At 37.2% G+C, this 14452-nt stretch overlaps 1 long non-coding RNA gene across 2 annotated transcripts; it reads right to left on the bottom strand.

Moving 5' to 3' along the window:
* Positions 1 to 262: 262 nt before the first annotated feature.
* Positions 263 to 2638, bottom strand: LOC143672561 (uncharacterized). Of its 2 annotated transcripts, none has more exons than XR_013169893.1 (3): positions 2548 to 2638; positions 1356 to 1461; positions 263 to 690 (listed from the first exon to the last, which is right to left on the bottom strand). It is a non-coding gene; the product is annotated as an uncharacterized LOC143672561 (long non-coding RNA). The 2 variants fall into 2 exon arrangements; XR_013169895.1 differs by lacking the exon at positions 2548 to 2638 and adding an exon at positions 2133 to 2189.
* Positions 2639 to 14452: the final 11814 nt, after the last annotated feature.

The raw sequence follows: 14452 nt of genomic DNA on the forward strand, positions 1-14452 counted from the left end.
AGTTTTAAAATCTCAAAATACATTTTTATTAAATATTTCATCCAACTCATACTGGAAATTCTGTCAATCTTAATATAGTGATCTTCCAGTTAGCTAGAATACATTAGGGACTTCACATTCTGTGTGAAAACATTTCTATGCTGTTACAGAAGCATCATGTTTAATTATTGTTCACTGGCAGTGAAGTCAAAAGGCAGTCCTGAAAAGGTTTCAAGTTTTCAGAGGAAAAAGGATTTCTTCCAAATGGTCAGAGGAGGCAGATTTGAAAACTTTTTATTGGCATATTTAAAAAGTTGTACATTTCAGTAATTTAAATTATTTGAACAAAAACAAAAATTAGCTCTTTGCATTTTATAGCCCACCAGACACCTTACACGAGTTTTGCTTTTACTCTAGATTCATTGTAATCACATCAGCTTCTACATTCATCAACATTCAAGTTCTTTCCCATTCCTGCTAGGCAAACTGGCCTTTTTAAGGGAGAGGAAACTTGGCCTTCCTTGTCAATAGTTTTGGACTCTTCCTTTGAAAAGGGTCAATGGTCATTGAAACTTGATCCAACCTCTTTGCTTCTTACAAAGTTAACAGTTAAAAGAAGTGAAATATGAAGGCAATACTTGAAGAATTACAGTGCATACTGGCCCACTCGGTCTCTTTATGATTCACCTGCTTGCTTCTCTTGTTCAATTACTATAACAGAAATAAATGACCAAAAAAGAAAAAAGAAAAAGAAAAAAGATGGAACTGATAACAAGATAGAGTAAATTCAAGCTACAGATTATAGTACTTTCATTTAAAACATTTTTCATATAATAAAAACCCTTGACGGGCGGGCCGCGGTGGCTCAGCGGGCAAAGTGCTTGCCTGCTATGCCGGAGGACCTCGGTTCGATTCCCGGCCCCAGCCCATGTAACAAAAACGGAGAAACAAAATACAATAAAACAAGAAAATGTTTAAAAAAAGATGTTTCCCTTTCTTCCTCCCTTCCTTCCTTCTATCCTTCCTTCCTTCTCTCTGTCTTTCCTTTAAAAAAAAAAAAAAAAAAAAAAAAAAAACCCTTGATGAGTATAAATAGGTATGTTATATAGGAATAGTTATATTTAATAGATGTACATCTTACAGTGAAATGTATTTGTATATAAATGTTTCATATAAATATGCTGTGGAAAACATGCCATTATTAAATTACTAAAGCCTTGGGTTTGCAGGCTGCAAAACTATTAATTAACCTTTCCACACCACATTAATCATAAAACTGTAGACTTCACCCCTGCACTCTCTTGCTTATCCTGCTGGAATTCTTCTCCCTCCCTCTTGCTCAGCCTTCTCAAGAAATAGGGGTGTGGGAAGCTTACTTTCTTTGGAAGGCAGTGGATTTTGTTTCTGTCTTCTTCAATTTCGATTTATAGAATTTCTCAATCTCAGCCGTATTGGGTTCGTCAGACATGGTTGTACAGGAAGCTGTGCATACAAAGACACAAAGAGGGACAGTGAGAAAGAAGCCACCGTCTGCTCTAAGGTTCAGAAAGGCACCTCAATTTCCTTCTTGATACCCCACCTTCTCCTCTGTTCTGCTTTTATTCTGGCAAGAGAGCTATCTTTCTCTTTTGCAGATACGCCCCTCCCCCGAATATTCCAAAATCAGTGGCTGGGATTAAGGGACAAAGAGACTAAATCTCCTATAAGACCATGTCGAATTAGAATCATAAAATTTACTAGTGAAGGGTTAATTGCAGTGTTTAAAATTTAACATCTCCCTAGAATGAGTAAACAATAGTGCAGCCACTTCAACTGAATAGTTTTAAGAGGGAAAAGGGAAAATCAGGTTAAAAACTATTAAAATAAAGCCAAGGATACCAAAAATGTTTTTCTTTTTCCATACATGTTGTGTCCCGAAAACACTGCTGGATTAGAGCCAGCAATATTCTCATTAAGACCTATCCGCCACCGCCAGCCTCAGACCACCGCCCTCCTGGCTTCCTTCCTCAATAGTGCTGCAGCAACACACACAGCTACCTCCCGATATCCAGTAAATAAATCCTGATCACTATTTAACCGCAAGCTCACAGCCTCTGCAAACATTCCTTTGCAGGAAAAACTTAAACTTCAAAAAACAGCCCAACCACCAAAACCTTCACAGATGCAGTCTCCTGGGCCAGAGGAGGACTAGAGAAAAAGTTGCAGCGAAGCCTGGGCTCTGGTGAGTGTGAGAAGGAACCAAAATCTTTCGGTTCCTCATCGATCTTTCTGTTCCTCATCAATCTCTGCCTTGCTGGCAATAAAGAATGCCTCAATCGGGGTGGGGAGGGGGGGGAGTAGAGCAATAAAGAAACCTGCTCCTTGAGGCTGCAGAGCAAAATATCACTTTTTAAAAGTGAAAAGATCACAGCCTCCTATCTGGAAGGGCTCAGTCTCGCCCACCTCGCCCCCTGCAGCCTTCCCAGGGGTACCGCTTCAATCTGACTTCCCAGGATGTGCGTGAGGAGGCGCAAGAGCCTGGCGGGACCCAAGGGATAAGAAGTATGAGACAGGGGACCCAGGGCTCACCGCAGCGACGCACGCGAGCGACAGATACCGGATCTGCGTAGTGGCTGCTACCGAGTACCCGTAGCGGCGAGGTGAGCGCGACTTGAAGCACGGTCCTATGCAAATAGGGTGATGTTACCCGCGCTGCTTAACTCCTTACTGCCGCGCCGGGCGAGCATTGGCGAGTGCCTGTCCCGCCTTTGGGGAGCCCTCCACATCGGGGGTGTCCCCATACCACAGAAAGAGAGGAAAAATGACGGGAGGTAGCCCATCTTCCTTCACAATGAATTTCCTCCTTTCAAGTTCATTTTACTGTGATCGGTTTTTGCTTTTGGGGTGCTGACTACGAGGACTAGCATTCCTTCACTGGATAGCTGAGACCTTCCAAACCGGGTGCCTTGCTCAAGAGGCCCAATGCAAGAGTACCGAGCAGAGTGACTGCGCTTTCAGATCAGCCAAGGGCTTTCACCCTAACCTGGTTTTCTTTGATTTTTTCTGAGTTTTCTCCTTGAGTTGGGTGGAGAAAAAGCACGCTTAAGTGATTATATATATATTTTTTCATCACTCTGTGACACTTATAATTTTCTCTTGACTATAATCTCTGGACACACCCAAAACAAAAAAAATGGTAACATTGGCTAGGGGAGAGTTTATACTGAATATAAAAATCTTTGGAGTTTATACTGAATATAAATAGTGAATATTTGTAGAAAAAGCCTGAACTTCTTTGAACAGACTGTTGGTAGAAATATGAATCTAAAGAAAACTCCAAGAGACTTTGGAAAGATAAGGTGAACTTTGATTCAATATTGAGTGAGGATTAAAGAGCATGGCTTTTCTGGGGTACACAACAGTTTTAAATTGACACTCCTGGTGATAAGCAGACTTCTTTTGAATTAGGATCCTGTTAGGAAGAACACATCTGGCAGACCAGTAGGGAGGAAAACAGAGACAGGCATAAGGCTGAAAAGGAGATTGGACTTGACCTGATTTTGGGTAACCTAAAGAGAATGGAAAGATAATTATGAGGCAGATGAAAAGAAAGCAAACAAAAGGAATATTTTAAAAACGTGCATAACCCCAGTGAAATTCATTCACCTTCCCAGACCTCAGATTTCTCTTCTGTAGAATGCACACTTGCATTGTTTTTCTAACAGGGTGTGGGAAGGATTGTATATGGATTTAGCAAGTCCTTTACATCTTACTACAATTATTAATATTATTAGGATAGAAATTTGAGAAAAATAATGAAAACCTCTTTAGTGTTTGTAATTCATGTTATAACAAGATATTTTATATTATTTATCTTGTGAAGTATCAGTTGAAATCTTTTATTAGTTCTACAGCAAATGAAAAAATAACTTCCTTCAGTTAATGCATCCTAAGAATCACATGTATCAGTGCATGATTTCCACTTGGTTTCTACTTTCAAATTCATTACCATTACATGAGAAGTTTCAGCTGAGGAAATAGGCATACAGAAGATCAATTATTGTGATAAAACTGCATTGGTTGTTCTCTATTATTTCAGCTAGGGAGCAGATAAAAGTCTTCTTCCCTGACTTCAAATTCCTCTCACCAGGAAAAATTTGAAGAGACAGTATACCTTTGTTTCACATGCTTGATTGGCAATAGTTAGGTACAGGAGTTTCTATTTGGGGCTTATCTTGCTGAGGGATTTGTTCACGACCAGTGGCAGGGGCTCATTGCCTTTGAGAGGAAGTCAGCAGGGTTGGAGGAAACCAACATGGACTAAGTAAGCCTTGGGAAGCACTACTCAGGAAGGGAGTAGTGCTTCCCTCTGGAGCCAGAAGTGAGGCCTGGGCATTTGTCTTATGCTGGACATGTTGCTCATGGCCAAGCAATGGTTGGGGGATTGTGGGGAGGGGAAGGTGGGTGTTCTCTAAATATACTCATAGGCATTTGAGAACTTGACCTCAGTCTTGAGACAGCACCCACATTCCCAGTTTGGTTTCTTGGTTCTAAAAGGAGCAGAAAGACTTCCTAAATTATGATTTGTTTGTTTTGACCTGTGTTGTAGCATCTTGAAGGAGACATGTATCCTCATTGCCTTTATTTCATCTCACGTGGAACTTTCCCAAGATGGAAGTTACTGTCTGAGAGACATTTTACAAAAATATTTAAAAGCGCATGTATTAGCCACTGCCACCTGCGGCAACAGTGAACAGTAGAGGCAAAGAGTGGATACCAGAAATTGTGGGAAAATAGGTTAGTGTGCTAGTTTGAAACTGTTGTGTAACCCAGAAAAGTCATGTTTATCCTAATACAATCTTGTGGGACAGACATATTATTGGGTGAGATCTTTGTTATTAAGTTGTTTCCATGGAAATGTGAACCAGTCAGTTGTGGGTGGAACCTTCTGATTAGGTGATTTCCGTGGAGATATGTCTCTGTCCATTCAAGGTGGGTCTTAATCTACTAGAGTCCTTTAAGAGGAAATATTTTGTAAAAAACTCAGCCCAAGTACAGACAGAGGTGTTAGGAGATGCAGAAAGAAAACACCTTGACAGAAACCATTTGAAACCAGTAGCCAGAAAAGAAAGCCATCAGATATCGCCATGTGCCTTCTATATGCCCCAAACATCATTGGCCTTTACTTCAGAATAAAGTACTCTTGATTCATTAGTTTGACATTTTTGAGTTATTAGTCTGGACATTTTAATTTAAACTGTCCTAATATGCCCTATTTATAAAGGACAACCTTTTCTGGTATATTGTATTCTGTCAGCATTAGCAAACTAGAATAGATCCAGGTACCAGAAAAGTGCAGTGCTGAAGATTAATACCAACCATGTTGGTATGCCTTTTTAAATGGAAGAGGGAAGCTTCTGGAAGAATTTTGATATGCTTGATAGAAAAGGCCTAAACTGCTTTGAACATACTTTTATAGAAATGTGAACCTAAAGAAACCTCCAATGAGACTTTAGAAAGAAATGATGAATGTATCTTTGCAAACTGGAGAGAAGACAACCTATTTTAAAGTGGCAGAGAATTTGGCAAAATTAAATGCTGGTGTTGGATGGAAGGTAGAATTTTAGAGTGTTGAATTTGAATATTTGACAAAAGAGATTTCCAAAGTAACTGGAAAATGCTCCTTGCCATTTATAATAAAATGTGACAGGAAAGAAATGGGCTTAGAACTGAACAAAGAATCAGAAATTGATGGTCTGGAAAATCCTGGGTTTCCTGAAAATGAGAGGCCAGAGAATACTTGATATAATGATGATTTAATGAAACATAGAACCAGCCAGGGTTGGAAATGAAATTATCCAGAAAGCATTTTTAGAAGGTCCTATTATCTGATGGGTATGGTCTGTGTATACTTCCTGAAAAAGTTTCTTGTGAAACTTGCATAACAGAACCACAGTCAATCTGGAATAGAAGGGACATATTGAAGGAGAAATTACTTCAGAGGCAGAACCATGGAATCTAAAGTCAGAAGCTAAGAAATCTCAGGCCAAGAGAGTGGACCCATCCATTCATTTAGAAAGTGTGCATTTACCTTGGAGGCAGAAAGTGGGTAGAAGAGTTGTGCCACCTCAGGTCTTGGAGAGGGTGGAGCTCATTCCTTGAGGATTGGGGAGAGCCTGGCTGCCACCACATGGAGGCGTTGAACATGTGCCCTAGAAATGGCAGAGAGGCCCCAATGCTTGATGAAGGTAGAGATGAGAAACAGGTGATCTCCCCAAAGTTCTCCAACGTGACAACCCTCACCTAAGAATTTGGAAAGAACAGGACCAGTGTATAAGCTGCTGGAAAGAGTGGAACTGCTGCTCTTCCAAGACTCAAAGATGAAAATGACTCTTAAACTTTGAAATCTAGTGGTGTTTTCCCTGCAGGTTTTCAGAATTATTTGAGAACATTGACCCCTGTTTTCTTTCCAATTTCTCCTTATGGTAATGGAAACATGTATCCTATGACTGCCTTTTAGAGATTGGCAGCAGATAAAAGTTTCATAGGTCCACAGCCAGAGAATTTGTGCCTTAAGACAAACCATGCCTATAATGATGATGAAATTTTGTACTGGCTTTGACTTTGTATTGTATTTATATTGTTACTGAAATGGTTTAAGGTTTTTGTGATATTATGATGGAATGAATGTATTTGTATATGGAAAGAACTTTACTTTTGGGGGTGTAGAATGTAGAATATGGTGGTCTGAGGCTTTGTGTACTCCAAAAAGCCATACTCTTTTTCATAGTTCAATCTTGTAGAGGTAGGTTTATTGTTTGGGTAAATCAAACTTTTAATTAAGTTCTTCCTATGCTGATGTGACACATAATTTTGGGTCAGATCTTTGAATTTGGTGGTATCCATAAAGACATGCCTGCCCATTCAGGATGGCACTTAATCCTCTTACTGGAGTCTTTAAGAGGGAACCATTTTGGAAAAAGCTTCAGAGCTGACACAGTGGAAATAATGGCTGAAAATTTCCCAAATCTTATGAAAGACATAAATATATATGACCAAAAAACACAATGTATTAAATATATTAAGCCTTGGTCAAATGCTGTTTTAATTTCTTGAAGCTGCCAGAATTCAATAAACAGAAATGGAATGGCTTTTAAAAAGGAAACTTTTTAGGCTGCACTTGCAAAGTGTAATTTGTAGAGACTGCTTTTATTCAGATCAATCTGAATTGAAAATAAGCTTAGCTGCTATGAGAAAAATGAAAATGTACCTTATAAATATACCTTGACTATTTTCAAACATTCACAAGACCGACATTTAAAAGATGAATCAGATTTATCCTGTATGGTTCCAGAGTAAAGGCCAAAAATTAATGAAAAGTCTTAATTAGATTTCAATTCAAAATAAGAAATAATTCTCTACCAATAAGAAAAAAAAGGAAATTTATTAAATTGTAAGTTGACAGTTCTAAGGCAATAAGAATGTGCAAACTAATGCATCCAGGGAAAGATACTTTGGCTCAAGAAAGGCTGATTGGTCTGGAACACCTCTGTCAGCTGGGAAGGCATGTGGCTGGCATCTGCTGGGGTCTTTGGCTTCTCATTTAAAATAGCTTCCCCTGGAGCAATTTCTTTCCTCATCTCCAAATGTCTCTGGATATGTGAACTGTGAAGCTTTTTCCAAAATGGTTCCCTTTTTAAAAATTATTTATTTTATTTTTATTTTTAATTTTATAAGATTAACAGATTTTTTTTGAAGGTATAAAGCAGGGTGAGAGCAGGTGGGAGAGTGAAAGGGAGAAGGCAGGTAGGAGAACTGAAATTGGCTCCTGCTCTTTGTTCTGGGAACTGTGTTTTAAAGGGACAGTCAGGCCAGGAGGGGAGGATGACCAATAGGTAGCGTGTTCTTCTCTGATTGGATGGGGGCTTGTAACAGGTTTAAATCTGGATCCTTGGACCTGCCAAGGATGTTGAGGAGGGTGGCTGAGGGGGACTCTGCATCAAGAGTTCATTTTGCTCTTAGAATTTTCTTTCTGAGATGTAATATTCCTGCCTTTCTAAAAAAAATGAAATTGAATGAAGCTGGTATTGGGTTTGGGTTAGTGCCTTAGCTTAGCTTGAAGCAATTTTTGAAGAAATAGGGGCATTATGTTCTTTAGTTGACTACTTCCTGTGGACAAAAGAGCATAGTTGAATTGGGGGTAATTGCTTTTAGCCAAGCAGGGCATAGTTGGGTTTTCTGGATATTTTTTTGTTAGAACAGGTTGATAGCAATGAGATGGGAGTTGTAGCAGAAGTAGGTTTTTAGAATTTTGCTAGTTGATTACAGATGCTACTGACCTGTGAATAAATTTAGACAGACATTATAAGAGGCAGAAGGCTAGGAACAAAATTAAGGGCCCAATGAGGGGGAGCAGAATAGCTTGTAAAGGGTTGGGGAAGTATGAAAGCAGATTTGAGAGAAAGGAAAAAGGATGAACAATGAAATTAGTGTTATTTTTGAAGAATTTAGTATTTTTAGGTTTTAGAGCTTTTTTTGATGTTAGAAAACTTGGAGGTTTTAAGTTTTTGAAAAACAAACTTAATAAGTAAAGTTTTAGAGCATTAGGTATTTTTAGGGTTTTTAGGAACACTGTAGGTTGGGGTTTGCCATGTTGTGGCAGTTTACAAAATTTGGCTAAAGCTTACATAAGAGTAACCTCCAGAATAACCTCTCAACATGATTTGAAATTTTTTAGCTACTGAAACTCAATTTTACCCCCTTTTAGTTAGTTTATCCTTGATGTTAGGGCCAGTCTCATCCTCAGAGAAAAAAATAAAAAGTGCCGGGGCCAGCCATGTTTGTGATGTCAAGGCCCACTATATTTCATGCTTCCGGGAACAGGCTTACATTCCTGGAAATTATGTCCCATGCTGGGGGGAAGCTTAGAGTTTGGCTTAGAGAGAGACCACATTTGAGATTTTCTGGAGACAACTTTTAGGCACAATAATTTTAAGTAGGTTTAGTTCATTATTATAGAAATAAGTTTTATAAGGGCAAGCCTTAAAATTGAGGTTTTGGCCTGTTAAACTGAGAAGCTTTTTTTTTTTTTTTAAGAAAATGTTAAGCTTGTCCACCTGGGTAATTCTTATTAGTTTTATTTTTTCCAGTTTCACAAGGGACTTTGCAGACACTTTTTATTTTTTGCTCCAAATATTCTGAAATGCAGAGTATAAAATATTAACTTGCATAAAATATTAAGATTTTGTTCCTTATTTTAGGCTTTATATTAAATAAAGCTGAATTAGGTTGTTTAACTTACTGGAACAATTGAATTAGATAGTGTAAATTTTGGATAAAAAACATTTTTTTATTTCATGCAAAAGTTAAATTTTAAAATACAGATAATATTATTTTTACCTTGCATATTAGTTTAGCTTAGATTTACCAATTATTTTTATTATATTTTTTTAATTGCTGGAACGTAATAACATACAAACACAAACATTCTTAACATATAAACATTACGTTCTTTGTATTTAATCAGTGACTCACAATATCATCACATAGTTGCATATTCAACACCATGATAATTTCTTAGCACATTTGAATCACTCCAGAAAAAGAAAGAAAAGAGAAAAATCTTGTATCATACCCGTTATTCCTCCCTCTCATTGACTGCTAGTATTTGCATCTACCCAGTATATTTTAACCTTTGCTTCTCCTATTTTTTTCTATATCCCTTAGCAATCCCTTTCATTCATCACTAGTATTTCAATTATCTCAATTTATTTTAACATTTGTTCCCCCTATTACTTATTTATTTTTAATCCATATGTTTTACTAATCTGTCCATTATGTAGCTAATAGGAGCATCAAACACAAGGTTTTCATAATCACACAGTCACATTGTTAAAGCTATATCATTATATGACCATCTTCAAGAAAGATACTGGAACATAGCTCTACAGCTTCAGGCACTTTCCTCTAGCCTCTCTAATACACATTAAGCTAAAAAAAATGGATTTCTCTATAGTGTGTAAGAATAACCTCCAGGATAACCTCTTGATTCTGTTTGAAATCTCTCAGCCATTGACACTTTGTTTTGTCTCATTTCTCTCTTCCCCCTTTTGGTCAAGAAGGTTTTCTCAAGCCCTTTATGCTGAGTCCCAGCTCAATCTAGGATTTCTGACCCATGTTGCCAGTTAGGTTTAGGGGGGCAGTGAGTTTGCTTGATGTATTGAGTGAGAGAGAGATAGGCCACATCTGAGCCACAAAAGAGGTTCTCTGGGGGTGACTCTTAGGTCTAATTTTAAGTAGGCTTAACCTGTCCTTTGTAGGGATAATTTCATATGAATAAGCCCCAAGATTGAGGGTCCTACCTATTGATTTGGTTGTCCCCATTGCTTGTGAGAATATCAGTAATTCTCCATTATGGGGAAGTTGAATTTTCCCCTTTCTCAACATTTCCTCAGGAGGTCTTTGCAAATGCTTCTGTATTTAGGGTTCCTAAAATTATGGGATTTATTGGGTCATCTGGACAAACCTACAAAATCACATGCCCTTTTCAAGGTCCCATGTACTTATTGTGTTCAATTAACCTGTCCATAATAAGTTATATTAGGAAACGTGCTAGTCAAAATATAAATTTTGTACCAAATAAACATTATTTGCTTTAGTATTAACAGAAGTTAAAGTTTTAAAGTATGAATGAGCATCTATTTTCAACACCCTGCAATATTGACATTACTTTGTTCCCCCTCATTCGAAAACATTTTTTAATTTGCACATTTAGTCACTATCATTGTACACTCTAGGCATTCCTAGACTACAACATCTCAGTCTTTATCATCTATCTTTTCTTCAGGTTTCATATGTGCCCCCAGCACTACTCCCTGTGCCATTCTCATATTCAGCTTTATTCAGTGTACGTACATTACTGTGCTACAATCAGGTAGTTTAGTGCTATCCATTTCTGAATTTTTACAATCAGTCCTGTTGTACAATCTTTATCCCTTCAACTCCAATTACCTGATATCCACCCTATTTCTATCTTCTGCTGATGTCTGTTCTTAACTGAAATTATCCAAGTTCATTCATTAGTGTTAGTTCATATCAGTGAAACCATACAGTATTTGTCCTTTCATTTCTGTCTAATCTAACTCAGTATGATGACCCCAAGGTCCCTTCACATTGTTACATGCTTCATGAATTTATTCTGCCTTACAGCTGCATAATATACCATATATGTACAACAGCTGGTTTAGCCACTCGTCTGTTGATAGACATTTGGGCTGTTTCTATCTCTTGGCAATTGTAAACAATGTTGCTAAAAACATTGTAAAGAATGTTGCTAAAGTCATTCTTTAGGCTATCTTTTTACTTTCTTGACACAGTTCTTTGGTGGATGAAAGTGTTTAATTTTGAGGAGTTCCCATTTATCTATTTCTTTCTTCAACGTTTGTTCTTTGGGTTTAAGATCTAAGGAAACCACCTCCTATTATGAGGTTTATAAGATATTTCCCTACATTTTCTTCTAAAAGCTTTATGGTCCTAGACCTAATGTTTAGGTCTTTGATCAATTTTGGGTTAATTTTTGTAGAGAGTGTGAGATATTGGTCCTCTTTCATTGTTTTCATGTGGATATCCAGTTCCCCAAGCAGCATTTATTGAAGAGACTGTTCTGTCCCAGGTGAGTTGGCTTGACTGACTTATCAAAGAGCAATTGTCCATAGATGAGAGGGTCTATATCTGAATACTTTATTTGATTCCATTGATCAGTATATCTACCTATATGCCAGTACCATGCTATTTTGACCACTGTAGTTTTGTAATATGCCTTCAAGTCAGGCAGTATGAGAATTCTGATTTCATTTTTCTTTCTTAAGATATTTTTAGTTATTTGGGGCACCCTTTCCTTCTGCATGAATTTGGTTATTGGTTTTTCTATTTCTGAAAAGTAAGTTTGGGGATTTTAATTGGTATTGCACTGAATGTGTGAATCAATCTTAACTATATTTACTCTTCCAATCCATGAACATGATGTGCCCTCCATTTATTTAGGTCTTCTGTGATTTCTTTTAGCAATTTCCTGTAATTTTCTTTGCTTAAGTCTTTTGCATCCTTAGATAGATTTATTCCTAAATATGTTATTCTTTTGGTTGCAATTGTAAATGGAATTTTTTTCTTGATTTACCCCTCAGATTGCTCATTATTAGTGTATGAAACACTACAGATTTTTTAGCATTGATCTTGTAACCTGCCACTTTGCTGTACTCATTTATTTGCTCTAGTGGTTTTCTGTGGATTTTTCAGGGTTTTTGACATATAGTATCATGTCATCTGCAAAGAGTGAGAATTTTACTTCTACCTTTCCAATTTGTATGCTTACTATTTATTTTTCTTGTCTAATTGATCTGGCTAGAACTTGCAAAACAATGTTGAATAACAATGGCTACAGTGGACATCCTTTTCTTGTTCCTGATCTTAGCATGAAAGCTTTCAGTTTTTCCCCATTGGGAATGATGCTAGTTGTGGGTTTTTCACATACTCCCTATACCATTTTGAGAAAGTTCCCTTATATTCCTATCCTTTGAAGCATTTTCAATAAGAAAGAATGTTGAATTTTGTCAAATAACTTTTCTACATCAATCAAGATGATCATGTGGTTTTTCTGTCTTGATTTGTTGATATGATATATTACATTAATTGATTTTCTTATGTTGTACTATCCTTGTATACCTGGGATAAATCCTACTTGATCATGGTATATAATTCTTTTAATGCACTGTTGGATTAGATTTGCAAGATTTTTGTTTAGGATTTTTGCCATCTATAGTCATTAAAGAGATTGGTTGGTAATTTTCTTTTCTTGTAGTATCTTTGTCTGACTCTGGTACAAGGGTGATGTTGGCTTCATAGAATAAGTTAGGCAGCCTTCCTCCCTTAAATGTTTTTTTGAAGAGTTTGAGTGGGATTGGTACTAATTCTTTCTTGAATGTTTGGTAGAATTCACATGTGAAGCCATATGATCCTGGATTTTCTTTTTCAGAAGCTTATTAATGACTGATTCAATTTCTCTACTTGTGATTGTTTGTTGAGGTCATCTATTTCTTCTCAATTCAATGTTGGTTGTACATGCCTTTATAGGAATTTGTCCATTTCATCTTCATTCTCTTGTTTATTATCATAATGTTGTTCATAGTAGCCTCTCATTACCTCCTTTATTTCTGCAGGGTCAGTGGTTATGTCTCATCTTCTATTTCTGATTTTATTTATTTGAATCCTCTCTCTTCTTTTTGTCAACCTTACTAAATGTCCATCAATTTTATAGATTTTCTCATAGAACCAACTTGTGGTTTTGTTGATTTTCTCAAATGTTTTCTTGTTCTCAATTTCCTTTATTCCTGCTATAATCATCATTATTTCTTTTATTTAGCATGCTTTGGGGTTAGTTTGCTGTTCTTTCTTTAGTTCATCCAAGTGTACAGCTAATTCCTTGATTTTTGCCTTTCTTCCTTTGGGATATAGGCACTTAAGGCAATGTGTTAGTTTGCTAGTTGCTGGATGAAATATACCAGAAATGGAATGGTTTTTAAAAGGAAGAATTTAATAAGATTTTAGTTTACAGTTATAAGGCTGAAAAAATATCCCAATTAAAGCAAGCCTACAGAGATGTCCAATCTAAGGCATCCAGGGAATGATACCCTGATTCAAGAAGGCCTCTGAATTTCAGGGTTTCTCTCTCAACTGGAAAGGCACATGGCAAACATGATCAGAGTTTCTCTCTTGGTTGGAATGGCACATGGCAGAACACACCATCACCTGCTAGCTTTCTCTCCAGCTTTCTGGGAGACATTTTCCTTCTTCACCTCCAAAAGTCACTGGCTTTTGGGCTTTCTGCTTCGTGGTTCTGCAGTTTTCTCTGTTGTGGCTTTCTCATGGCTGTCATTCTCTCTGCTCTTTCTGAATCTCCAGCTTTCTCCAAATGTTTTCTCTTTTATAGGATTCCAGTAAAATAATCAAGACCCACCTGGAATGGGTGGAGACATGTCTCCATCTAATCCAGCTTAACAACCACTCTTGATTGAGTCACATCTCCAGGGAGATGACCTAATTAAAGTTCAAACTATACAGTACTGAGTAATAATTAGAAGAAATGGCTGCCTTTACAAAATAGAATTAAGATAAAACATGGTTTTTTAAGGGTGTAAACATCTTTGAAACTAGCACAGGCAATAAATTTCCCTCTTACCACTGCCTTTGATGCATCCCATAAATTTGGATATATGTGTTTTCATTTTTGTTTGCCTGAAGATACTTACTGGTTTCTCTGGTAATTTCTTCCTTGATCCACTGGTTGTTTAAGAGTGTGTTGTTTATCCTCCAGATTTTTATGAATTTTCTAGCCCTCTGCCTGCTGTTGATTTCTCACTTAATTCTTTTATGATCCGAGAAAGTGCTTTGTATGATTTCAGTCTTTTAAAATTTATTGAAACTTGCTTTGTGACCCAGC

The sequence above is a fragment of the Tamandua tetradactyla genome, chromosome Y (genome assembly GCF_023851605.1).
Source record: "Tamandua tetradactyla isolate mTamTet1 chromosome Y, mTamTet1.pri, whole genome shotgun sequence".
Classification (NCBI taxonomy): domain Eukaryota; kingdom Metazoa; phylum Chordata; class Mammalia; order Pilosa; family Myrmecophagidae; genus Tamandua; species Tamandua tetradactyla.